The 27,006-nt window shown below is 40.0% G+C and overlaps 1 protein-coding gene across 2 annotated transcripts in view; it reads left to right on the forward strand.

Annotated features, from left to right (window-relative positions):
* LOC117029067 (cat eye syndrome critical region protein 2) overlaps positions 1–27,006 on the forward strand; it is a 154,202-nt gene that overhangs the window by 51,796 nt on the left and 75,400 nt on the right. The window lies entirely within an intron of this gene.

The raw sequence follows: 27,006 nt of genomic DNA on the forward strand, positions 1-27,006 counted from the left end.
CCCGTCAAAAATCATTTGATTGTGTCCGCAAGGATATATTTCTGGGTTCTTTATTCTGTTCCATTGGTCTGTATGTCTTTTTTTTGTCAGTAAAAGATTTCATTACTGTAGCTTTGCAATAAGTTTTGAAGTAAGGAAGTGTGAGCCTTTCAATTTTATTCTTTTTCAAAATTGTTTTGGCTACTTGAGATTCCATATGAATTTTGAATGAGTCTCTCTATTTCTGCCAAAAAAAAAAAATCATTGGGATTTTAATGGGGATTGCATTGAATGTAGATCACAAACATTGGGTGTGTTTCCATTTATTTATGTCTTTAATTTCTTTTAGCAGACTTGTGTAGTTTTCGTTTGTCGAAATCTTTTCACCTCCTTGGTTAAGTTAATTCCTAAGTGTTTTATTATTTTTGATGCTTTTGTAAATGGAAATTAGTAATTTCCATTTCAGTTGTTCATTTTTCATGTAAGGTAGTACAACTGATTTTTGTGTGTTGTATTGTGCTACTTTGCTGAATTCTAACAGTTTTTAAATACAACCTTTAGGGTTTTCTACATTTAAGATCATACCCTCTGGAAATAGATAATTCTACTTCCTTTCCAATTTGGATACTTTTTGTTGTTGTTCTGATTGCTCTGACTAGAACTTCCAGTATTGTGTTGAATGGAAGTGGTGAAAGTGGTAATTCTTGCCTTGTCCCTGATCTTAGTTGAAAAACTTTCAGCCTTTTACCACTCCTGGGATTTTAGCCCATAAATACAAAATAACAAGAGCATATGCACAAGGAAGTTCATTTTAACATGGTTCTAAGTGGCAAAAATGGAAAGCAAGGTAAAAGCCCATCAGTAAGGAGTGGATGAATAGAATATGTTATCTCCACACCATAGAATATTAGGTAGCCTTTCAGAGAATGAATTGGAGTTGTACCTCTTGACATGGAGGGATTTGCACGAGATAATGAGAGAAACAGTATATTAATCTATTAAGAGAGAAGTAGGTAATATTAATCTATTAAGACCCACCCTCATGTTTATGTGTATCTCCATGCATGTATGTATGAATCATGTATGTGATTTTATGTGTATGAGAAAAAGAAGAAAGGATAGCTACTTGATTGTTAACATGGATACGTCAGTTACTGGTGTAGAAGGTAAATAACGGTCGTATACGTAAAACTCTCAGAATGAATGTTACGATTGCTTTTTGAATTTTTGTAAACTATATGTATATGTATATATTAGCTTTTTTTTAAAAAAAAGGAAAAATGAACACAGTTATTCAGGCTTTATGACTTTAGTGATTTGTCAGAGGGCTGGCTAGCTACCAAACTTCATGTCAAAAATTAAAGTCTTTTTCTCCTTGTTCTTTTGGGGGAGGGGAGAGGTGGGTACAAAAACTTTTTTAAGACTGAAAGTGCCCTAGAGAAACGATGACTCTAGGTTATACAACTTGTAACTGATGGAACTGACATTTCAATTTAATCCAAGTCCTTATATTTCCCACTATATACCACGTTTTAATCTTTGTCTTGTGACTCTCTTGGGCTTCTCCTGATTATTGATCAAGTACCGCATCCTACAAACAGAATGTAGCTTTCCTTGGGAAAAATAAAGAGAACCTTACATAGAATAAGTTACATAGACAAAGAAGAAAATGTTTGTTTCAGTTGTCTCTTACCAGATGTATTAGGAATGGAATAAGCCACCCCGTCAAAACCGCCCCCTCCAACAACCTCCTCCACTCCCCTCTCCGTCTGGGACCAAGAAATCAAGGCTGGCTATAGTGTCCATTATTCATTAAATGTTAACTTCCAGGATTAGAAGATTTAATAGATAGGTTTTTATGTACTTCTGGTCTAACTTGGCCTCTGCTATGTCTGTATGTTGTATAAGCTTTGGAAAAAAACAAAGCTAGTGAACATGACAATCATAAAATCATTGGAGGCTTACCCTATGTTTTCTGGCATATTTATTTAGTAATCTAATATCCAAGAAATTAGTCCTTTCTATCTTCGTTGATGATTATGATTCTAATTCCATAGGTATTCAGAGGGTTATGACGTCAAATTAATATAAGAAAATGGTATATGTTGAGGTAGCAAGTATTAACTGTTGTCAGCCTAGGTTGACACTGGGCGCCTTAGACTTTTCCTCAGCATGAAATGAGGAATGTGGTGGAAGGTACAAGTACGGTAGTGTATTTCAATGATAATCTTGATACACAGAGCCACTGAATTTCATTTTATTAAAGCATATTTGTGCTGCAATATTGCTATTTTAAACCAGTTATCACTAGTTGTATAGAATAATGCATCGTTTATTCAAACCTGATGAAATCTCTCTTTTCAAGAGTTGCCTGGGGGAGATTCACCAACGGTTTATAATTTCCGTGAGTCTTACTCTGTGACCTCATGCCCTTTTTTCAATATTCTTGTTTTTGAGGATATTGTCAGAGGGTGTTACATGCCTCTGTCCTGGATTATGAGTAGTTTCGTTTTCAGTCTTAATAAATTAGCTATTTCTATGTGGAGGAATTTTACATGGAAACAAGATTAGGATAGATGATAAATAATTGTTTGGTTAAAGTGCTTTATGAAAGAAAACTGTACAGAGGTGTGATTGGCATAAGTCACCTTGAGGTGAGAATTTTATAGAATATATTTGAGTATAAAATAAAAGTTCTAAAAGGGTATCACACCAGGCCATATGTGTCCAAACACGTTAGTTTGTCTATCAAAAGAAAGGAAAAATTTACATGCTCCAAACCTATTTCTCTGCAGACAGAGGATGGCAGGCCTGTTGATCTTATTTTCAGTGAGTATCTTCTACCTAGGATCAAACTCTTGTCTCTTTAAAATTATGCAAACTGAGGAAGTTAATTGCATTCAGAAGAAGGTACAGGAGGGAAGGGCTGTTAGAAGGTGAACCCCCAAAACAGAGTATGTTATACCTGAAAAAGTCCTGTGAAAAATTTCCTCTCTTTATCACTATCGCGAGGGAAGTTTGTTAAAAGTGCAGAACAGTGGGCCTCATCTGAGATATTTTGATTCAGTAAGAGACCTGTCAGTTTGCATTTTTAATAAGCACCCCATGTGAGATGACTCTGGTCCACCGTGCACCTTGCAATATGTTTCTCTGAAACATTGCTTAAGTTAATGTCTTTGTTTTATTCTGAGCGTTCTGAATAGGAGAGTGATGGATTCAAGGATGTGGCCTTGGACAAGGACAGATTTATAAACTAGAGACGCCAAAAGGGGCTCAATAAAGTCACAAAACTAGTCAAGTGCAGTATTTGGTACACAAACCCAACTTTCTTGATAACTATTCCAGTGTTCTTTTTAGTATATTAATAAAATCCATCATTATTCATTTTAATAATTTTTGTTCATAAAAGCAACATTTTCTTATTTCAGAAATGTAGGGAATACCATCAATGATAAGAGTTGCTGTCTTGTCACTTTAATAGGCAAAAATGGAAATACTTTTTTCCTTAATACTTGTGATGAATGGTAGCAATTTTTTTTCATGGCATTTCTTCTTTTATGACTGTCTTTTGCACTTCACTGTTGGGTATTAGGATTTATTTTTCATGTTGGGATTAAAGAGCTTCTTGTATACCAGCCAGCGATTTGTCCTATGTTGCGGTGTTTTACTTACTGGTTATTTGCCTTCTCATTTTACTTAACGGGCTATGGAAGGCCTTTTAAGATTGCTTCTTTGGGTGAAATGGTTAGAAAGACCTTTCTCATTTCAATGTTGTTAGTTTTTATGATTTTTAATTAATTTCTTTAATCCATAGGAATTTTTGTTCTGGTGTGTGGTGTAAATTAGGAATCCAACATTTTCTAGGTAATTCACGAGTCAATTATGCCAGAACCATTATTGATTAATCTTTTTTCTACTGACTTGAAATGCTATCATGAGGTACATATATGTCCATTCCATTTATCTATGTCTAGTCTTAGGTCAGCACTACACTGGTTGACTTATAACTTGACGTAAGAAAACTTAGTATCATGTGATATTTACCTGATATTATTCTTTGCAAAGTATAGTCATGTTTTCATATGTGAATTATAGAAGTTAATAAGCAGTGTGTTTTTAATGAGATTTTGCTGAAATTTTGTTCAGTTTTGTGTTTTTTTTTTTTTAACTTGATCTTGAAAAATCCCTTTAGTTTAAAGAACCTCTTTTCCATTCTTTAATTTGGCTCCATTTAATTACTGTCCAGTCTTGCTTTGTGGTATGTATTTCTTTGTGCTGTGCCTCTGAGTTCTTTTCTGGCTTGATTTCTTAAAAAACAAACAAAAACCTCTCACAGCCATTCTACACATCGTTATATCTGTACTACGTGCAAAACAAAGTAGGTAGAAAGTTGGACATTCAGTTAGAACTGGCATGCTTTTAGGTTAGATAAAAAGGTTATGGTTTTAGGTTAGATAGTAAATTAAAAATTTACATGTTTAATTTTACCACCTGGGAGTGTTCTATGAGGTAATTTCTCTATTAAAATTCTACTTGGCTATAACTTGTTAGTAATTGGAATCATATTTTAAAATGGTTTTATTATCTTTGAAATTAATCTTGGAATGTTCAGGAAGGAAGAAAGGGCAAAGTCCCTTTAAGGAACACTAATCTTTTAAAGACTCCCTAGGAGCCTAGGGCAGATGGGGAAAAGGCACCAATAGGAAGGAGAAACGGGATTCTATCCCAAGTGTTTTCTCATTTCTGATTTTGACTCAGAGGAAGAGAGAAAAGAATGTCATAGCTGAGGAGAATTTTCAACAGCTCCGTTTCCTGGTTTAGCAGCTTAAGTTCTCAGAATTAAGCCTTGAAGGAGGTCTTTTCCCAGCCAGCAGCACAGCCCTCCCTAGTAGTTCTGTGCACCTGTTCTCTGCAGATTCTGGGTGACTCCTCACTTCTCCCTTTTTAGGGTTCCTGCCCAATCCCTGCAGTCATTTAGATGTGTGACCATAACATAGGAGCTTCTTGGCTCACAAGCTGAGTACAGGTATAAATGTATAAACAGTTGATAGAAGCACAAAGATTCAGGCTAGGGTAACATTTTGAAATGTGGGACAAAAGAGAACCAAAATGATAGAGCCATACTGTGAAGAAGTAGAATTTGATGAAGAAAGGCAAGGTGATTTGGATACTTCATCTGCTTCACTTTTCATCTGCTGAGAGTTAAACCTTTAGGCTTCTCGGTCATCTCCTAGGTGCTTGCCTGTATAAGCACACATCTCCGTGCTTCACTGGTGCTTGAGTAACGGCCCCTCGTGCACCCTGGCTCAGGATACACAATCTCCCATAGAGCTGAGTTCTCCATTCTTCCCTTACTTCTCTCCCTTAGGTCTTGGTGCTGGTTTGTCCTTACAGTTTACTTTCATAGTTCGTTGCAAGCAGTGAAGTGGTTGCTGTCTAATAGAGATAGTGTTAATTCCTCAGCTGGCATGTAGAGCACTGGGTTATACATGAATAAGCAACCCTTTTAGGTTGTTGGGCTGGTAAGGAGTACCTGAAAACAGCTTTGCACTACCACATCCATGTCATAAGATTTCCCATAGGAGAAGTTATGTACACTGAGAAATAATCCTGCCTAGAGCAACATTCTAAAAGAGATGTTTTCTTTCTTTCTTTCTTTTTTAGGATTTTATTGGGGAAGGGGAACAGGGACTCCATTGGGGAACAGTGTGTACTTCCAGGATTTTTTCCAAGTCAAGTTGTTGTCCTTTCAGTCTTAGTTGTGAAGGGCGCAGCTCAGCTCCAGGTCCAGTTGCCGTTGTTAGTTGCAGGGGGCGCAGCCCACCATCCCTTGTGGGAGTCGAACCAGCAACCTTGTGGTTGAGAGGATGCACTCCAACCAACTGAGCCATCCGGGAGCTCAGCAGCAGCTCAGCTCAAGGTGTCGTGTTCAATCTTAGTTGCAGGGGGCGGAGCCCACCATCCCTTGAGGGAGTCGAGGAATCGAACTGGCAACCTTGTGTTTGAGAGCCCACTGGCCCATGTGGGAATCGAACCGGCAGCCTTCGGAGTTAGGAGCATGGAGCTCTAACCGCCTGAGCCACCGGGCCGGCCTGAAACAGACATTTTCCTTTTACACAAAAGAGTTAGTGAAAACTCCCAGTAAGAGGGCACTGAACTCACTGTATTAATGTCAGGATAGTAGGAATACCTTCCTAGGATGAGGATGCAGACAATAATCTAATAGCTACATTAAAAAGAATATTCAAAAAACACCACCAAGTATCCTTACTTTAAGGTGAAAAACAATATATCATGATTTCTTGTTGAAAATGGGGTTTTATCTTTAATTTTTCGAACAGGTAAGTTTTTATTTTTCTCTTGCAACTAATGTTTTTAAATGCTTTTGAATTCTACATATCAACAACTTGGATTTGGTAGACTATTTATATAGGGTTTGACAATTAGGTTCGCGAACTTGCCACCGTGCGTGGACATGGGCAGCACTGAGCAAACAGCCCAGTAAACTTTCATAACCCTGGTATATCAGTGTCTCACAGCTGTGTTCCTGTCGACATGTGGTGGTGTCTTGCTGAGGGCGTTCATTGTTGTTGCGAGTTTTTGTGTGCTGTCGCGGGAATATCTGAGCTTGAATTAGAGCAATGAGCAAACATTAAATTTCTTGTTCAACTTGGCAAGAGTGGAAGTGAAATCAGGGACATGTTAGTCCAAGTTCATGGGGATAATGCCATGAAGAAAACAGCAATGCAAATGGATTAAATATTTTTCTGATGGGAGAGAATGATCACTGATGAAGGAGAGGCCAGGGCGGCCAGTAATCAGGAGAACTGATGAAAACATTGCAAAAATTCGTCGAATTGTGCATCAAAATCGTCAGCTGACTGTGATAAACATAGCAGACCAAGTAAACATCGATGTAGACAAACAGGAAAAGCTTTGCCAGACTTTTTTTTTTTATTAGTTTCAGTGTGTACAAAGCAACGTAATAGTTAGACATTTAAACCCCTCGTAAAGCAAAAACCCACCCCAAGTTTCTACCCCTCTGACATCATATAGCTGTTACAATACCATCGACTATCTTCCCTATGTTGTACTCCACATCCCATGACTATAAATACCTATATATTTAGTTATTGTTGACATTCAGTATTATTCTACTTCAGCTCTTCAGGTGTCTAGCACATTGATCAGGCATCTACACAGTCTATGACATGATCCCCCCGACAAGTCCTGTGCCCATCTGGCACCTTACATGATCTTTAGAACATTGTTGATTGTCTTCCCCCTACTGTATTAACTACCAATTTATATTTCTTAATGCCTTCACCTTTTTCACCCTGATCCCAGCCCCATTCCCGTCTATCACCCTGATAGATCAGGTACCTGTCTGACACCGTACCTTGTTATTATAATACTACTGACTACATTCCTTATGCTGTGCCCTACACCCCCATGACTACTGTGTAACAACCAATTTGTACTTCTTAATCCTTCCGCTTTCACCCATCCTTAACCCCCCTCCCATCTTAAAGAATTCCCTCTGACATTCCTTGTAATACCGGTTTTGTGGTGATGAACTCCTTCAGCTTTTTCTTGTCTGGGAAGCTCCTTATCTGTCCTTCAATTCTAAATGACAGCCTTGCTGGGTAGAGCAGTCTTGGTTGTATGTCCTTGCTTTTCATCATTTGGAATGTTTATTGCCACTCCCTTCTTGCCTGCAAAGTTCCTGCTGAGAAATCGGCTGCCAGTCTTATGGGGGCTCCCTTGTCTGTAACTAACTGCTTTTTTCTTGCGTAGTTAAAATTCTGTCTTTGGAGTGGCTGGTTAGCTCAGTTGGTTAGAGTGCGTGCTCTTGGTAGCAGGGTTGCCAGTTCAATTCCCACATGGGCCAGTGAGCTGCACCCTCCACAACAAGATTGAAGACAGTAAGCTGCCGCTTAGCTTCCAGAGGGGTGGCTGGATGGCTCAGTTGGTTAGAGCACGAGCTCTTAACAACAAGGTTGCTGGTTCGATTCTCACATGGGATAGTGGGCTGCACCCCCTGCAACTAGATTGAAAACGGCAACTAGACTTGGAGGTGAGCTGTGCCCTCCACAACTGGATTGAAAGACTATGACTTGACTTGGAGCTGATGGGTTCTGGAAAATATAGTTACCCCAATACAATTTTGAAAAATAATATAACATAAAATTCTCTCTGTATTTAACCTTTGGCATTTTAATTGTGATGTGTGTTGGTGTGGGCCTCTTTGAGTTTATCTTGTTTGGGACTCTCTGTGCTTCTTGGGCTTGTATGTCCATTTCCTTTACCAGATTAGGGAAGTTTTCTGTTATTATTTCTTCAAATAGGTTTTCAATTCCTTGCTGTCTCTCTTCTCCTTCTGGTACCCCTATAATGTGAATTTGGTACACTTGATATTGTCCCAGATGCCCTTTAAATTCTCAATTTTTTTGATTCTTTTTTCTTCTTGCTTTGGGTATTGTAATGATGAGCGGGGAAAACAAAGGAGTACACACACAAATTTAAAAGGTTTTAATTGTGTGTGTGTGTGTGTACATATATATATGTGTGTATATATATATATATATATTTACTATTGATCAAAAATCACTTGGTTAATAAATATACAAAGAAAGTTAATAGGGAGCATCCAAAAGCAGTAATAAATTCTATAGGATAGCAGCTATTACAGTAGATGCCAAAAGCTCATCAAACCATGGGGGAAGGAACACTGGAGAGGTCGGGAACTGATCCGATCTCACCAGGCCTGCAGCTGGAGATTAGGATGACCTCTGATGTTCCAAGTTGCATATAATTTCCCAATAAAGGCAGGTAAGACTGAACTATACACATTAATAACAATGTTATGCCAAAGAAGCTCACCAAACTGTGGGGAAAAAACATTGGAGAGCTTGGGAACCAGCCAGACCTCACCCGGTCCGGGGCTGGACGTCAGGGCATCTCTTGATACTGTAAGCTGCATAGAAGTTCCCGGTGCCAATGTCTCAATATGAATGACGAATGCCAGCTGAGGTCTATCTTACATATCTCTTCAGATGTACTTCTGAGCCAAGTTTCTTGTTCCTGCCCCCCAACCCCGGGAATGGTCAGGAGTGTTCAGCAGTTACTATGATAAAAATGTTGCTTATCTGGCTGAAGGGTCAGTTCATTTGGACAAACAATACCTACTGTTCTCACCTGGGACCATTGGCCCAAAGCCTTCCAAAGCCTGGCAATGTGTCAGTCACGTCACTCTGATATAACTTAGTTACTTCTTTACCTCATCTGCTGATGGGGGAAACAGACAGAAAGCAATTATCATTCCATAACTCTCCTGCCTGAGATGAGACAGGGGAGAATTTTCTTATCCCCAACCTAACCAGCACCTCACATGAGGGAACAAAAAGCTCACAGAGAAACCTAACCATCACCCCATGAGGGAATTACCATCACTTCATGAGGGAGAAAACAGAATGAAACAATGAAGCTGTATCAGCCCTGGAAGTTATATCAGCCAATGAAGGCGGATTTTCCTAACATCTTCCCCACAGGTATTACCTGCTACCTTCTACATCGCTGGTTGGATCCTCTGTTTCATCTAATCTGTTGATTCCCTGTAAAATAGTCGTCATTTCCGTTATTGTATCCTTTATTTCTGACTGGTTCTTCTTCATGGTTTCCATCTCGATTTTTATGCTTTTATCTCTCTGTTGAAGTTCTCCCTGAGATCATTGAGCATCCTTATAAATAGTGTTTGGAACTCTGCGTTTGAGAGATGACTTGTCTCCATTTCGTTTAGGTCTTTTTCTGGAGCTTTGTTCTGTTCTTTTATTTGGGACATGTTTCTTTGTCTCCCCATTTTGGCTGCCTCCTTGTGTTTGTTTCTATGTATTAGGTAGGGCTGCTGTGTCTTCCAGTCTTTGTAGAGTGGCCTTCTGTAGTAGGTGTGCTGTGGGATTCAGTGGCACAGTCTTTCTGGTCACCTGAGCCATGCACTCCAGGTTTGTCCCTTGTGTGGATTGTGTGTGCCCTCCTCTTGTAGTTGAGCCTTGGTTGATAATTGCACGTCGATTTGAGAGACTGATCCTTAGGCTCACTGGTTGTGAGGACTGGCCTTGACTACAGTGGAAGAGTTGTTGTGCACCGGCTGACCCTACCAAGCAGGATCTGTCTTAGCAGGACTCTGGTGCCCGCCCAGTCCGCCCCTTGGGTGTGTCATTCTTGGAGGGGGCAGGGTGATGCTCCAGCTCATTTTGAAGCTGGCCACTGGGGGCACTAGCCCCAGGACCACCTTGGAGGGCATCTGCTGTAGGTCAAGTTCAGCCATAGCCCATGCCCCACCCAGGGCCACCTGGCAGAAACCACACCACAAAGAAATTTGCAGATGGCTACTATCCATGCCGGGCTTAGGGCTGCTCAGCCAGAGGTACAGGACACATTCAGTCCAGATGCTGCTTGTCTGGGTTCCACGAACCTTTGAGAGACCATAGTAAAGTGTGCAGTTTGAGCCAAGGCAGGTGGTTTGTACGAAAAAAATACTGAAAGCAGCCTGGGTGTGCCCGAAAGTTGGGAGGGGCTCAGTCTTGAATCGCCAGGGTGTGGCGAACAAACTGTGGAGACTCAGAAATGGTGGCCACCTGTGTTCGCCCACTGGGAAGGGGGAGGGCTCAACAAAGAAACAATGGCCTCCGCCAGCTTCCCTGTCCAGGAGAAAGCTACCTCTCCAGCCCTCATCCCAAACCAGGTAACTCAATTTGCCACCATTTACCCCTACCACCTGTCCATCTGCTGCACCAGCGCTGGAGCTCAACGCGAGTAATTCTGTAGGTAGGTAAGTCTACATGCTGTCCCTTCAAGAGGAGCGCCTGTGAGAGCAGTCAGACTCAGTCCCACTCAGTCACAATCTCTGCTGTTTCTCACAAACAGAAATTATGGGGACTTCTCTCCCCTGCGCTGGAAACCTGGGCTGGGGTGGAGCTGGGACCTCTCCTTCCTCTAAGGGTTGGCGGGCAACCCCACAGCTGAAATATCTCTTCCAATCTTTAATGGTCACACGTGGGTGTGGGACCAGCCACACGTGGGTGAGGGACGAGCCCGTTCCATGCCTCTGACCTTCCTACCAGTATGGAGGTGGCTGCTTCTGCGGGTCCGTGGTTAAATAAAGGCTTCAGTTCAGCTTGATTTTAGGCAATTTTCAGTAATAGTTATTTTGTAAATTAGTTGTAATTTTGATTGTTGTTGTGAGAGAAGGCGAGACAGTGTTTACCTACTGCACCGTCTTGGTTGTCCAGTTAGGAAAATCTTAACTGAAAATCTTGGCATGAGGAAGGTGTGTGCAAAAAGGATTGCGAAGGAGCTCACTGATTTACAAAAACAAAGGAGACTGGAAGTTTTCCATGACCTTTTGGAGAGGCAAGATGATGTTTTGGGCTGTGTTATCACTGGTGATGAAACATGGGAGTGCCAATATGACCCTGAAACAAAGTGTCAAAATGCACAGTGGAAGTCAGCCAGTTCTCCATGACCAAAAAATTTCTGTCAGTCCCAATCAAGAGTCAAAACGGTGTTGCTAATCTTTTTTGATATTAGAGGGATTATTCATTATGAATTCGTATCAACTGGACAGTTAACCAAGTTTACTATTTGGAAGTGCTGAAAAGGCTGCGTGAAAAAGTTAGATAAAAATGACCTTAACTTTTCACCAAGAATTCATGGCTCTTGCATCACGACAATGCACCAGCTCACACGTCTCTGTCTGTGAGGGAGTTTTTCGCCAGTAAACAAATAACTATTGGAACACCCTCCCTACTCATCTGATCTGGTCCCCAATGACTTCTTTCTTTACCTGAAGATAAAGGACATAGTGAAAGGAAGATATTTTGATGACACGCAGGACATCAAGGGTAATACGAGGACAGCTCTGATGGCCATTCCAGAAAAAGAGTTCCAAAATTGTTCTGAACAGTGGACTAGGCACTGACGTTGGTGCACAACTTCCCAAGGGGAGGACTTCGAAGATGACCGTAGTGATATTCAGCAATGAGGTACAGAGCACTTTTTCCAGGATGAGTTCGTGAACTTAATTGTCAGAATCTCATATACATAATATTAAGTTACAAGTCTTAAATGTCATATATTATGAAAGCATTATACTTCATGGCCTAAGACCTATAGATTTTTATGTCAGCAGAAGAATTAGATTAATAGCAGTTAAATTAGTTTTAGAGCTCTGATTAGCAGCTGCAACAGCAGCAGCAATTGAAAGCTCGTTAGAAATACCTTACTCCAGACCTAGATGAATCGGAATCTGCATTTTAATAAGTTCTTGTGGTGATTTATATGCACACTAAGTTTGAGAAGCACTTGAATAGGGTGGCCGGTTAGCTCAGTTGATTAGAGCGTGGTGCTAATAGCACCAAGGTTGTGGGTTCGATCCCCAAATGGGCCACTGTGAGCTGTGCCCTTCTTAAAAAAAAAAAAAAAAAAAAGCCACTGTGAGAAGTACTTTTCTAAAGCAGTGGTTTTCTACTTTAGCTGCATTTAAAAATCTACTTCAGCTGCATTTACCTGAGTTTAAAAAATGTGTAGTTGTAACCTCTAGAGACTTTTTCCTTTTTAATAGGCTTTGATCTAGGCATTACGATTAAAAACTTCTCTTATGTGGTTTTAGTGGGCAGCTATGGTTGAGACCACTGTTAGAGAACTACCTTGTTCAATACAATAGTCACTGGCCATGTGTGGCTATGTAAATTTACGTTGCTTAAAATCAAATGAAATTTTAAAATTAATGTCTCAGTAAAAAGTCACAGCAGCCACATTTCAAGTGTTTAATAGCCACATGTGGCTAGTAGCTGCTGTATTGAACAGTGCAAATAGAGAACATAGAGAGATTTATCACCAGAAAATTCTGCCTTAATACTTTCAGTGCTTTCTTAATTAATTTTTAGAGAGTTTTAATTTTAGGGAATTGATTTATACTATTCTTATGAATTGTTTCCTAGGGAAAAGTACGAATAGACATTCAAAGACTAGGAGATAAGCTATGTCAAAGCATCTATATTTAGTTCGAAACTTCTTTTTTACATCAAAACAATCAATCAGTTATGCTTTTGCTGTAGGTAATCAGGTCAGAAGCCAAAAAATGAGACATGTATGTAGTACATGGCGATGACTCTAGAAAAGCTGGTTAGACACGACTACTTTAGACAAATAATTAAACACTTAACTGTATTAGTATGAAAAATCAAGTTAGATTAGTTATATAGTCAATATAATATCCAGCTTTGTTTTGATTTTTATATCATTAAGTTAGATTTTTATACATGTAACTTGCTAAGTTTGATGCATTGAAGGAAGTAGTATAATAATGGAAGATAACTGTCATCAAACAGCAGTCAGTCTTCCGTTTAATTAGCTGTGTGACCTTTAGTTTTTCTTGATGAATCTCCATTTTTGCATCTATAAAATGTGGTCAGTAATATTACCTACCTCAAATAGGGCTGAGAATTAAATGGAATAGTGTATGTAAAAGTCTAAAATACTTCCTTGTACATAGTAGGTTTTTAATAAGAGACAGCTAACATTATTAATAGTGTATTCATACGTTGGGACTAAATAGTTCTCTTGATCCTCTGCCCCCATATATTGCTATCTTCCTTTCTCCAGCTTGAATCAACTTTTTTCTATGGCTGTTGACTCCTAATGCCAAATCAGTTGCTTTTCATTTTGAACTTGATTGCAGTTTCATTCCCTCCAGCCTGGCTTCCCAGATGCCTCTCTCTTAACAACATTATTATTCTTCCTTTCTCTATTTTCAGTTCTGTTCTTTCACTCACCATTCAAATGTCAGTATCTGTCCAGGGTGGCAAAATCTTTGAAACAGTAACAAAAAACCACAGTTTGAATATAAACTCCATCTCCAGTGCTCTCTACACTCCTTTACTGATGCCCTCACCTGTTTCTTCCTCAAGCACTTCAGGCTTAACAATGAATTCTTGCTTCACAGTGAATTCATTTCCCGTAATCCTCAAACCTGTTTCAACTGTTTCCATGTCTTGGTAAGTGGCACTACCATCCATGCAATTAAGACAGAATTTTAGGAGTTTTCCTTACTTCTCCCATTTTCCATAGTCCCACACATTTAGTTGCTAACCAGTTCTTACTCCTAACATTTTTTAAAAATTAAAAAAAAAATTTTAAATTACAGTCGACATACAATATTACATTAGTTTCAGGTGTACAACATAGTGATTACACATTTTATAACTTACAAAGTGATCATCCTGATAAATGTAGTAACCAACTGACACCTCGCATAGTTATTACAATATTATTAAATATTCCCTATGCTGTACTTTTCATCCCTGTGACTTTTTATAACTGGCAATTTGTACTTCTTAATTCCTTCCCCTTTACCATCCATCCCTCAGCCCCTCTCCCACTGACATTTTTTGATCTGCGCTTGTTCAGTATGTAAGCATCTCTTACCTGGACTGTTTCAGTGTCCTGGTCAGTTTCCCTATCTGCCGTGTCAGTCACCCCAGTCTAGCAGTACACTGCTGGCACTGTTACTGCGTTTCAGTCGTTTTTCTGCAGAGCTGCTTTCCTATTAGACAAGTTTCCTTGAAGACCAGGATCATGTCTCAGTCAGCAGTGCTTCTTCAGCACCGTGACAGATACATGAGCATAAGTATACTGATGGTACCCTTAGATGCAGGGACTTGTGTGAGAAACATCATTCTGCATTGAAGGAATGAGAATAATAGGAAGCAAGAGTCTTGGAACTTGCTTTCTTAGTGTCCTCAATTTCCTGTTGTTTTTTTACATGAAATCTGAATACTCTTAAGTTTTAAATTTATATGCAAGCAATTTAGATTCTTTGTAGGAAAAGAATGGTGTGAAATTTTTATTTAAAAATTAATTTAGTGGTTTTTTAAAAAATTTAACACAGTACTGAAAGTCCTAGCTAGAGCAATTAGGCAAGAGAAAGAAATAAAAGACATCCAAATTGGAACAGAAGTAAGATTTTTCTGTATATGCACATGACATGATATATGTAGAAAACCCTAAAGACGTCACTAAAAAACTTACAGAACTAATAAACAAATTCAGTAAAATTCCAGGATACAAAATCAATACACAAAAATCAGTTGCATTTCTATACACTAATGAAATATCAAAAAGAAATTAAGGAAACAATCTCATTTATAATAGCATCAAAAAGAACAAAATAGTTAGGAATAAATTTAACCAAGGAGGTGTAAGTTCTGTATACTGAAAGCTATAAGACATTGATGAAAAAGCTGAAGAAGACACAAATAAATGGAAAGATATCCCATGCTCATGGATTGGGAAGATTAATATGTTGTTAAAATGTTCATACTACCCAAAGTGATCTACAGATTCAGTGCAATCCCTGTTAAAATTTCAATAGCATTTTTCACAGAAGTAGAACAGTCAGTCAGTCCTAAAATTTGTATGGAGCCACAAAAGACTACAGACTAGCCAAAGCAATCTTGAGAAGGAACAAAGTTGGAGGCAGCACACTTCCTGATTTCAAACTGTATGAGGTGTGATCAAACAACATGATGAATGTTTAAATTAAAAATAAATTATTACGGGGGACATCCGATTACCTCAGTTGGTTAGAGGGTGGTGCTCTTAACAACAAGGTTGCCAGTTTGATCCCCACATGGGCCACTGTGAACTGCGCCCTCCACAACTAGATTGAAACAGCTGCTTGACTTGGAGCTGATGGGTCCTGGAAAAACACTTAAAATAAATAAAAGTTGGTTGGGCTGGCCCGGTGACTCAGGCGGTTGGAGCTCCGTGCTCCTAACTCCGAAGGCTGCCAGTTCGATTCCCACATGGGCGAGTGGGCTCTCAACCACGAGGTTGCCAGTTCAATTCCTCGAGTCCCGCAAGGGATCGTGGGCTCTGCCCCCTGCAACTAAGATTGAACACAGCACCTTGAGCTGAGCTGCCTCCCGGATGGCTCAGTTGGTTGGAGCACGGGCTCTCAACCACAAGGTTGCCACTTCGATTCCTCAAGTCCAGCAAGGGATGGTGGGCAGCCCCTGCAACTAAGATTGAGCACGGCACCTTGAGCTGAGCTGCCACTGGGCTCCTGGATAGCTCAGTTGGTTGGAGCAAGTCCTCTCAACCACAAGGTTGCCTGTTCGACTCCCGCAAGGGATGGTGGGTTGTGCCCCCTGCAACTAACAACATCAGCTGGACCTGGAGCTGAGCTGCACCCTCCACAACTAAGACTGAAAGGACAATGACTTGACTTGGGGAAATGTCCTGGAAGCACACACTGTTCCCCAATAAAGTCCTGTTCCCCTTCCCCAATAAAATCTTAAATAAACAAACAAATAAATAAATAAAAGTTAAAAGAAAAAAGAAAAAAACACAAACCAGAGCCTCTACAGTTAAAAAGAAAAATTATTACAGTAAAAGGCAAATTGCCATTAATCCCCCTCAAAATACTCCCCCTCGCTTTGAACACACTTATCCTATCATTTTTGCCACTTTCTGAAGCAGTTCTCTAACTCCTCTTTCATGAGTATCTTTAAGTCACACTGCTGTGGCTGCTTCGATGTCCTGAATTGATTCAAAACGTTTACCTTTCATGGCCATTTTGACTTGGGGGAAGAGCCAGAAGTTTCATGGTGCCAGATCTGGTGAATTAGGTGGCTTAGGACACATCGTAATGTTTTTATTTGACAGAAATTGCAGTACCAGAAGCGATGTGTGACATGGAGCCTTTCCATTGTGAACACAAAATACGGTCAGTGATCCTGCCGAGTGCCATCCAACGGAAAGGCAGGGAGGGATCATCAATACTGGAAGCGGCACATTGAACCTTAGTAACAGTGTGACAACTTTCACCTTGTTCAGTGCAGTCAGTCGGGTGTGAACTACGGTTGAAAGAAGGTGTGTTTTAAAGTGTGCCGTAAATCATCCTCCATCATGACAACGCTCTGTGTCACACATAGTTTCTGGTATATGGCAATTTCTGTCAAATAAAAACATTACAGTGTGTTCACCTTATTCCCTGGATCTGGCACCATGCTGCTTCTGGCTCTTCCTCAAAGTCAAAATGATTCAGAACATTGAGGCAGCCAGGACAGCGCAACTAAAGACACTCACGAAAGAGGACTTCCAGAACTGCTTCAGAAAGTGGCAGGAACGATGGGATAAGTGTGTTCGAAGCAAGGGGGAGTATTTTGAGGGGGATTAATGGCAATGTGTTTTTTACTATAATAAGTTTTTTTATTTAAACATTCATCATATTGTTTGATTACACCTTTATTAGTTTATAGAAAAACCACTGATTTCTGTATGTTAATTTTATATCCTGCAACTTTACTGAATTTATTAGTTCTAAGCTTTATGGTGGCTACTTTCCTATATATACGTCATCTGCAAATGGTGACAGTTTTACTTCTTCCTCTTCAATTTAGATGCCTTTTAATTTTTTATTTTTATTTATTTTTTTTAATAAATTTCCTTGTAGTACTACATTAGCTCCAATTGACAGGTTTTTTTTTTTGTTGTTTTTTGTTTTTTAACTGAGGAAGGGGAATAGGACTTTTATTGGGGAAACAGTGTGTACTTCCAGGCCTTTTTTTTCCCCAAGTCAATTTGTCCTTTCAATCTTAGTTGTTAAGGGTGCTGTTCAGCTTCAAGTTGTTGTCCTTTTACTCTTAGTTGTGGAGGGTGCAGCTCAGCTCCACGTCCAGTTGCCGTTTTCTAGTTGTAGGAGGCACAGCCCACCATCCCTTGCCGGAGTCGAACCGGCAACCTTGTGGTTGAGAGGACGCGATCCAACCAACTGAGCCATCCGGAAGCAGCTCAGCTCAAGGTGCGGTGTTCAACCTTAGTTGCAGAGGGCAGAGCCCACCATCCCTTGTGGGAGGATGGGACTCGAGGAGTTGAACCGGCAACCTTCTGGTTGAGAGCCCACTGGCCCATGTGGGAATTGAACCGGCAGCCTTCGGAGTTAGGAGCATGGAGCTGTAACCTCCTGAGCCACCAGGCTGGCCCTAGATGCCTTTTATTTGTTTTTCTAGTCATTACTGTGGTTGGAACTTCCAATATTGTGTTGAATAAAAGTGAGAGTGCGCATCTTTGTCTAGTTCCTGATCTTAAGGGGAAAGTTTTTAGCTTTTCACCATTTAGTATGATATTAGCTTTGGGTTGTCATATGTGACCTTTATTATTTTGAGGTATGTTCTCTCTATCCCCACTTTATTGGATGTTATAGTTTTCTGCATCTTTTGAGATAATGTAATTTTTGTCCTTTGTTAATGTGTATCACTGATTGATTTGCAAATAATTGAATCATACTTGCATCCCTGGAATAAATCCCACTTGGATCATGGCATATGATCATTTAAATGTATTGTTGAATTTAGTTTGTTAATATTTTGTTGAGAATCTTGGTATCTATGTTCATTAGGGATATTTATCATACTTTTCTTTTTTTGTAGTATCTTTGTCTGGTTTTGGTATCAGGGTAAGGCTGGCCTCATAGAATGAGTTTGGAAGTGTTCCTTCCTTGTCAGTCTTTTGGAATAGTTTGAGAAGGATAGGTATTAATCTTCCTTAAGTGTGTGGTAGAATTTACCTCTGAAGCCATCTGGTCCTGGATTTTTGTTAAGAGTTTTGAGTATTGATTTACTGATTCAATTTCCTTTCTAGTAAATGGTCTGTGTAGATTTTCTGTTTCTTCCATATTCAGTCTTGGAAGATTGTATGTTTCTAGGAATTGACCTATTTCTTCTAAGTTGTCCTCCTCAACCCCCAACCCCCGTTTAAAGCCATCTGAGTAGAGCTAAGCTGTGATTTGAATAGGGAGACAAAATTTGATGTTGCTGCTGGATTCGAGAGACAAACTTCTGTTAGTGGCTTTAGATAACTTCTGCTTAGAAGAGTATGTAATAAATAGCCCGCCCCCAAGATGCTCCCACTGTCCTCATCCCTTCCCACTCTGAATCAAGCTAACCTGTAGAACACTGCAGAAGGAACAGTGTGTGGCTTCTGAGGCTAGGATATAAACGGCATGTGGCTTCTTCCTTGGTCTCTTGGATCATGTGGTGTGAGTAATGATCACACGGTGTGTGGACACGCAAGATACCATGTGGAGATATGACATGGGAAGAGGAACTGATTCTAGCTAACACCCAGAATCAGCTTGCCAGCCGTGGAAATTAACCGGCTTGGAAGTGTGGATTCCTCAGCCCCAGTTGATCCTTCAGGTGATCGAAACCCTAGCCAATATCCGCTCATGAGAGACCCTAAGCCAGGAAAGTCCATGCCAGGCTGCTCCCTATTCTTAATCGTGAAAGCTGTGAGAGAGAATACACGTTCATCATTATTTTAAGCCACTAAGTTTTGTGCTAATGTGTTATACAGCTATAGATAATTGGTCCAGAATGACTTATGATTAGTTTTTAAGTTTTGGGAAAGTACTAAAATTTAAGATAAGTGTAACCTGTAGCCCCATGTTATCCATTTATCTTTAATAAAGTTAGGACGGTTTTAGATACAGCGTTTGTTTCCTTTGCTATTTATAGTTATGTAGTATCTCCATGCCCAAAGTGATTTTTTTCTATTGATTTAAAAAATTCTTATACTCTGGTATCTATCCTTAAATGCAGTGAACCCACACTTCTGGGATCTAGGGTAGTGATTCTCACCAGCATGTGGCACTGCCCATCTTGGGGAACATAGTTTGGTTTTAACAATAACCGGAAAGTACTGCTGGTGTGCAGAGAGCCAGGGATACACAGTAGCCCTCCCTGTTTTCCTGCCTCCATACTATATCGCGGGGAGGAGAGGGTGCCCAGAACTCAACCGTGTTCCTGGGCAAGACCTATCTGTGCCCGTCCTTTCCTCCCAAATTCACACACTTGCCATCTGTTCAGTTGGCCTATTTGAACTATTCTGGGAGGCTCTTTATTCTTTTTTATGTCGGTCACTTTAAGGCTAGGCCAGACCTCATCTCCTAGACCAGTGCTCCCGTCTACGTACAGCCAGATACGGAGCTTTGACCAGAAAATAAACCCATTATGTCACGATATATAGCTGGTCAGTTCAGCTGACTTTTCCTATAATAATGTTTTCATAGAAGGAATAGTACATTGATTTCCACTCTTCCTGAATCCTTGTGTCCTCTCTAACTCACCATCAGTCATAAGCAAAATTCCCCTTATCACCAGTCTCTTCTGAATGTTTCCTACACCTTTTGTTCTAAAACTAGTTCTCTCATGAAAACACTGTTTTCTTGCACCACTCTCGGTGGTGACTGTTTTTTCTACTACAGCCCTCTTACCCACCCGCCTAGAAGTGGGGTTGGTGTCCTACTTATTCCTCATTGCCATTTCCAGACGTCTCTCCCTCTTCCTCCTAACCCGCCCCCTCCCCAGATTTTGAATTCATGATCATGCTTTTGTTCCTCGTTATAGTCACCTGTGTACCTTCCTGTCACTCCGCCTTAGTACTTCAGATTCACTGTCATGCTCCTCGGTTCTGTCAACACCTGTAGTCCTCCAACCCATAGCCTCTCAGTTTGCAGCCCCCCTCTCTTCCCTCAAACTTGTTTATCCTACTTTGGCCACTCAGTCACATGTTCACAGGGCAGAGCTTAGCATGTGTGATGTCATCAGTGAACAGTGAGGCCAAGAATTGACCCCCCCAATGCTCACTCCCAACTGCCACAGCTTTGTTGGCCTGAGTCAGCAGGAAAAAATAGGTCTATAGTCCTGAGAAGGCTGGCTGTACAAGTACCTAGTAGAATTTTCTGAGTGTGATACAATGAGAAAAAGCTTAGACCTTGTCCAAAACCGCCCAAATTTTAATTGCAAGTGTACCACTCTGTTATCAGCTTACTGCTGGAACCCCAGCCGTCTCCCCAGGAGTTATATACCTTGATTCTTCACCTTTTCTCTGCCTATAAATTCCTGTCTTTCCTACTCTCCTTACCCACTTTCGGTTTCATAGTTCACTATAATTCCTCTCTTGCTTAATGGTTATGATCTACGGATGCATAATAATGCATAATGGATGTAAAGGTGACGTCTTAAAGAACACACACATTCCTCACCTCACAATTTCAATGGGCCAGGAGGCTGTGCACAGCTTAGCTGCAATCAAGGTATTAGCTGGGGCTGTGGTCTCATCTCAAGGCTCAACTAAGGAAGGATTTGCTTCCAAGTTCACCTGTTCGTATTGAGGTTCAGATTGAAGGTCTCCGAGTTATGCTGGCCAGAGGCCACCCCTCCATTCCTCACCTCATGAGCCAACATGGCTGCCTGTGAGGTAGAGAGGCTCTCAGCAAGACAAACATTACAATGGGAGCGGAATCACAGAAGTGTCATGCGGTGCCTCTAGTGTATTCTAGTAGTTAGAAGCAAGGCACAGATTGTGCTCACCTGGAAGGAGAGGAGATCACCCAAGGCTTGAGGAGGCAGGGATTATTTGGGGCAAATGGAGGCGTCGAAGTCTGCCTGCCACAGCACTTTTGTCCCTTTCTCTGACACTCCTACCCAGTCCCAATTAAATCCATCTCTTCCCACTCTGTGTATGGGTGCACCTGCTGCAAAACTGAATGTGACTAAACAAAAATACACAGCTACACTTACTGGTTTGGCTTTAATTTATCACCACTAAATCAGGTGAACGGTTAGTATCAGCCAGTAGTCTTACTGCATTTCTCCACCTTCTTTTATGATATATGTGATACCCATATTTTCTTCTAGTTTTTATAGTTGGCATTTTAAGTATTTAACTCTTTACTCCCTATGATATATGGTAGAAATCAACCCTCCTCCTAAATTTTTAACCAGTTATTGTGGCACATTGAATAGCCCACCATTTAACATGGGTAAAAATGCTACTTTTATTCTAAACTTTTATGTAAAACTGTTTGCTTTTAGATTTTTCATTCTCTTTCAGTTTCTGTAATGCCGATACCACGTTTGTTATGGTTTTATAATATGCTTTATTATCTGGCCATGCTAGTCCTCTTATATTTCAAATTCCATTCAGCCATTTTCCTAAGGTGATTGAAACATGGCAATGTAGGTAGAGATGAATTTTGTTTTTCTCAAAGTGTTCAGTTTTTTTCAGTTCCTTAATACTTTGTCATTTATACCTTAGAGCAGTGTAAACCGAGTTTTGATCTGCAAGGAGCCCTTAAAGTAGACCATATTCATAAGTGGTGGTTCTACAGTGACAACTACGAATTTGTCTTTTTTAATTCCAGAAAATATAGCAGTTGTCGTGTATCAAAAAGTATAATTGAGAAATTTCTATTTTCCTTAGGAAATTTTCTGAAATGCCCTTTGTAAAAAGAAACAACCTTTCCAAACACTGTTTTCAGCTAAAGACAACTACCTTTTTCTGTCTTCACCTTGGGGTAAACGTGCCTTCATTTATTTTAGCAGCAAATATGGATAGAGCTGAACGAACTTCCTCTCTTTGAATACTCTTAACAAAAATATTGTGATACAGGTAACTTTTCTACTTCTGAGATCCATGCTGTTACTACGACATAGAAAACAGGTTCTAAGTGGCACTGCAGATTCTCAGCAGCAGGTCATATAAAGAAACAGAAATAATGCAAAAATTTTTCTAACACAATCTGGAATAAAAGTAATAATAGTCCCTGTAATGCAAATTTATGTTTTTAATTCTCATTAATAATTTGCACCCTATCTGCTCAAGTTATTTAATTGGAATTCTTTAAAGTTTATCTTGTCTACTTTGTCTAGCTTTGTACTAGTAGGGTCTTCGAATCTTGTCCAGTTCCATTTTCTTACATGTGATATTTGCATAATTCATTCACAGCCCCCTTTATTTATAAAATTCTGTTGTTTTGTAATTTTTAAAAAATCTTAGGCTGTTTTTTGGTTTGTTTGTTTTTAATTTTCACAATCTTTGGCTGTTTTTCCAGGGTGTACTCACTGAAGCATAAGCTCCAGGAGAGCAGGGATTTGGGGCTATTTCGTTCATTGTTTCCCCAGCACCTACAATAGTGCTTTGCACATGAGTGCTCAGTAAACATTTGTTTCAAGAACAACAAAAGAACAGATATGAACATACATTTACCATATGACCCAGTAACAGCACTCTCAGGCATTTAGCCCAGGGGAAAACCTGTACAGGAAAACAATATAACATTTTTGTTACAGCCCCCAACTGGAACTAACCCAGGTGTCCTTGAGCTGGTGAATGGGTAACTACACTGCTGTAGCTAGTACATTGGAACAGTACTCAGCAGTGAAAAGGAGTGAGCCGTGTGAAGGAACCAATATGATGAATGAAATGGTGCCAATGTCATTTTCCTGATTTTGAAACAAAATATAGTTTGCAAGGTGTTACCATTGGGAGAAACTGGGCAAAGATTGCACAGGACCTCTCTGTATAGTCAGCAACTTCCTACAAACCTATAATTATTTCAAAACAGAAAGCTTTAGAAAAATGAATAAAAAGCCTAATTAAAAAGCACTAGCACATCTGCACTGTACAGAGGAATCAGAACGACAGGTGATGACTTACCAAATACCTTGGAAAGGTCTGGTTAAAGGATGTAGGCGTGGGCGTGTTCTTTTATTAAGGAACAGGTTTCTTGAGGTTACATTTTGTATTCTTTATGTGCCTAACCCAATTTTAGTTACTTAGTTTTAAAACATTAGTTTAAAACAGCTTTCAAAGGAACAAAACAAATCTCACTTCGGGAGCTTTAAAAAAAATTCGGAGGAGGCTAGCACATTTGAATACAAAATACCTGTAGCTCTATGAAAATGTCATTAACTGTGTATTACCATCTGTATCAGTTTTAAAAGAAACCAACTTAAACTTGAAAAAGTAAGACAACCATCCTCTCTCACCCTAAGGACATTTAGTGAGTTTCACAGAAGTATTTCAGGAGCCTGACCTAGGACGCTAACAAGACTTAAACATTTTATCTACCTTAGAAACAAACATTTTTCTTGCACTACAGGGTGTTGTCTAGTGGTGAAGATGTTTTCATGTTAACCCTTGTTATAGGATAGGGTAGAACTTAATTTATGTTAATTAAGCACAAATTCTAAAAGATTAGTTTTGATTTAAGTTTTCTGTTGGATATTGCCAGTTACGGTAAGACCCATCAGAGTGGTGTGATGCAAGACCTCTGAGAATTCCCAGGGTCACGCTAGGATCTATATTTTAGAAAAAGATTCAGAGCAAAGGTGCAATTTCTTACTACCAAAAATATAGGAGAAAGGAAGAGTAGAGGAAGAGAAAAACCAAAACCACATAAAAATCAAAATAATTGTAGTCTTTATAAACTTCTTCACGACTAAAGTCCATTGTGCACCCTCCACTTCTTTTGAAAGTCTTCAGTGCAGGAAACCTGGCGTCTCCAAACACATAAAGCAACTCTTGTTTGAAGCAGATTCTTGAGAAGCACACACCATTTCACAGTCTTTGTAAGTTGTCTTTATGAAGAGCCACATGTGTTTATACCAGTGTAACTTAGGGTGTGCTATCCAGGTATTTGCCTAGGGGTACATTAGTGCACAAATACTGAAACAAAACCAGAAACACATTTTCCCCAAACAAACCAAAACAAACTAACTACCACCATGACCTAGTCCCTTTATAATGTCCACATTTCATGTAAGGAATGCCCACGGAGTGTGACACGTGTGAATCACTGCCTCTTCCACTCCAGGTTGTCCATAATCCAAGCCCCGTGCCGGGCCAGGCACCGCTCTCCATGCTCTTCCTGTAGAGTGGTGTTGCCCACCCCAACCCATTCTGCTCTGCTCGTTTTTCTTTCTAATTCAGACTTGGCCAAGGCAAGGGAAGAACTCTTCCATGTTATGCTCCATCAAACCACAAGTTATGCCCTAGCAATACAGTTTCTTATTTGACTCATTTATTTAAAAAATTTCTATCAGTGTGGATCCATATTTATTTATTTTGTTTTATACCTTTATGTATTTTATGTACTTTTATATTTTTTATAATCCAATCATTTGGTGTTCAGATTGTTCCGGTTTTGACCATTGGGAGCTCTTTCAGTTGGCTGTAGGGTGGTTTGGTGTGGTTTTTGAGCACTTCCTTACTTTCAGACACTAGAAGTTGCTATAGGTCATCTTGTATATTTCCTGCCCCAGTCCTACAATCAGCCACTTCTCCAAGGTGCTCTGGTTCCTCTTATTGGAGAATGATATTGGAAACTGAGATTTGGGTGCTAGGTATGCTCTTTGCTACTGGGTTACTTTTGCTCTGGGCCCTCTTAGCTGACAGAGCAAGGAGATATGTGTGCGTATTCCTCTGCATACATACACGTCTGTCAGTATCCCTATATTTATAGAGTAAAAATGAGTTCACACTGATGTCTCCAATTCTAATTCATTACTCCATACATACATCATTTTAGCCTCCTCTCCTGGTTTATCTGTAAACTCGCACTCCAACAGTGAGGAACCTGGCTCCACCATTTGGCATTCATTCATTTAATTGTTCAATTCCAGTATAAATGTATAGCAGCATAAGAATTGTTAACCCCTATCTCCGTGGGAAACAACTTTATCAGCTAGAATACAGTGTTCTGTACAGTGTCTTTTGCCTTTTAACCTTACAGATTCCACTCATTTCCAAAGTTACTTAGGTCAGCACACATTAATGTTCTAGACTTAGGTATTTATTTTATTTTATCGACCCTCCCTCCAGCCCAGAGGGCAATCTAGTGTCATTAGTAGCTCCTTACTATGATACTTACCTGTTTACACTTGTAATTTGGAATCTTCTCTGATATTTCTTACTTTGTTTTGGACCCTCAAAGGAGAGGGAGTGGAGGCTGTTCATGTACAATCCATGTATTCTTCAGTCACTCAGCTGTCTTGACTTTGGGGCTTCAGTTTCTTGCCCAGTTATTTCTCTTGCCCCCTGTCTTCTAAGTTAAAAGCTTCAGGTTGACAAGTCTGGACAGAAACGGTCTTAGGTTTTACGTGAGTCTCTGTGTCTGTTCATACGCCCGTCACTCTTAGTATCTTCACTGACGGCCTGATGGTGGATGCTGTCTGCTTTGCTACATCCTGTGTTTCTCTTCCACAAACCCAAACTTCTTTTTTGAGGGAAAAACATTTGCACCAAATGACTTTATATTCCTGCCTGGGATTTCATCACTTCTGGGTCTCTTTCAGTGTTAGCAGTGTTTCTTCACAAAAATTAGCAGGGCGTGGTTAGCAAGTCTGGTTTCACCTTGGCTCCCTTTGCCGCGTCCTGGAGACCCATCTGGGGAAACGTATGCTCCTCATTGACTTACAGGTTCTTGACGTTGCTTCCCCAATTCCCAACAGTAAGGAAAGGTTTCCCCTGCTGGTTCCAGTAACTATTATTTATCTGCAGAAGCAGAGAGTTGTGTTTATGTAGAAGGTCTTAGTTAATCACATACAAGGAAAGCCTCTCTTCTTTTTCTCTGTTGGTTTGGAGTTTCTTCTTCTCTTCTATAGCAACATATTTTGCCAGACAACTTATTGACATTAGTTTTGATTCTCAGTAATCTCCTAAAGCAACGATGAGTTTTTAAAAAAATTATTTTTCAAGCCCCTTTCCCTTTTCAAGCACTCGTAGCTGATGGGTACCTCAGGCAGGGAGGTAAATACAGCATACACCCTATACTCCTCACCCCCTTCCCGACTTCCTATTTTGGGTTGGGCTTTCATTTTAATTTACCATCATTTGAGAGACTCAACCTCTTTCTTGAAACTCCTGGGCATAAGAGTTCGGGGCCTTTCATTATCAGTGTACAATTTGTCCAGGTGAAGGCAATTAGCAGTCTACAATTAAGAGAAATCTGTTATACATAACTCAGGCCAGCCTTTCTCACAGGCAGTCCTCCACCTACCAGAGCATGGAGAAGATCGGTCTTCCTTCCAGATGCTTGCCAGGTTTGTCCCCTGTGATTGGACTGGTTAGTAGTGAAAGAAGGACATTTATTCTAACAGAAGATATGACAGGGGTAAA

The sequence above is a fragment of the Rhinolophus ferrumequinum genome, chromosome 10, assembly GCF_004115265.2.
Source record: "Rhinolophus ferrumequinum isolate MPI-CBG mRhiFer1 chromosome 10, mRhiFer1_v1.p, whole genome shotgun sequence".
Lineage (NCBI taxonomy): Eukaryota > Metazoa > Chordata > Mammalia > Chiroptera > Rhinolophidae > Rhinolophus > Rhinolophus ferrumequinum.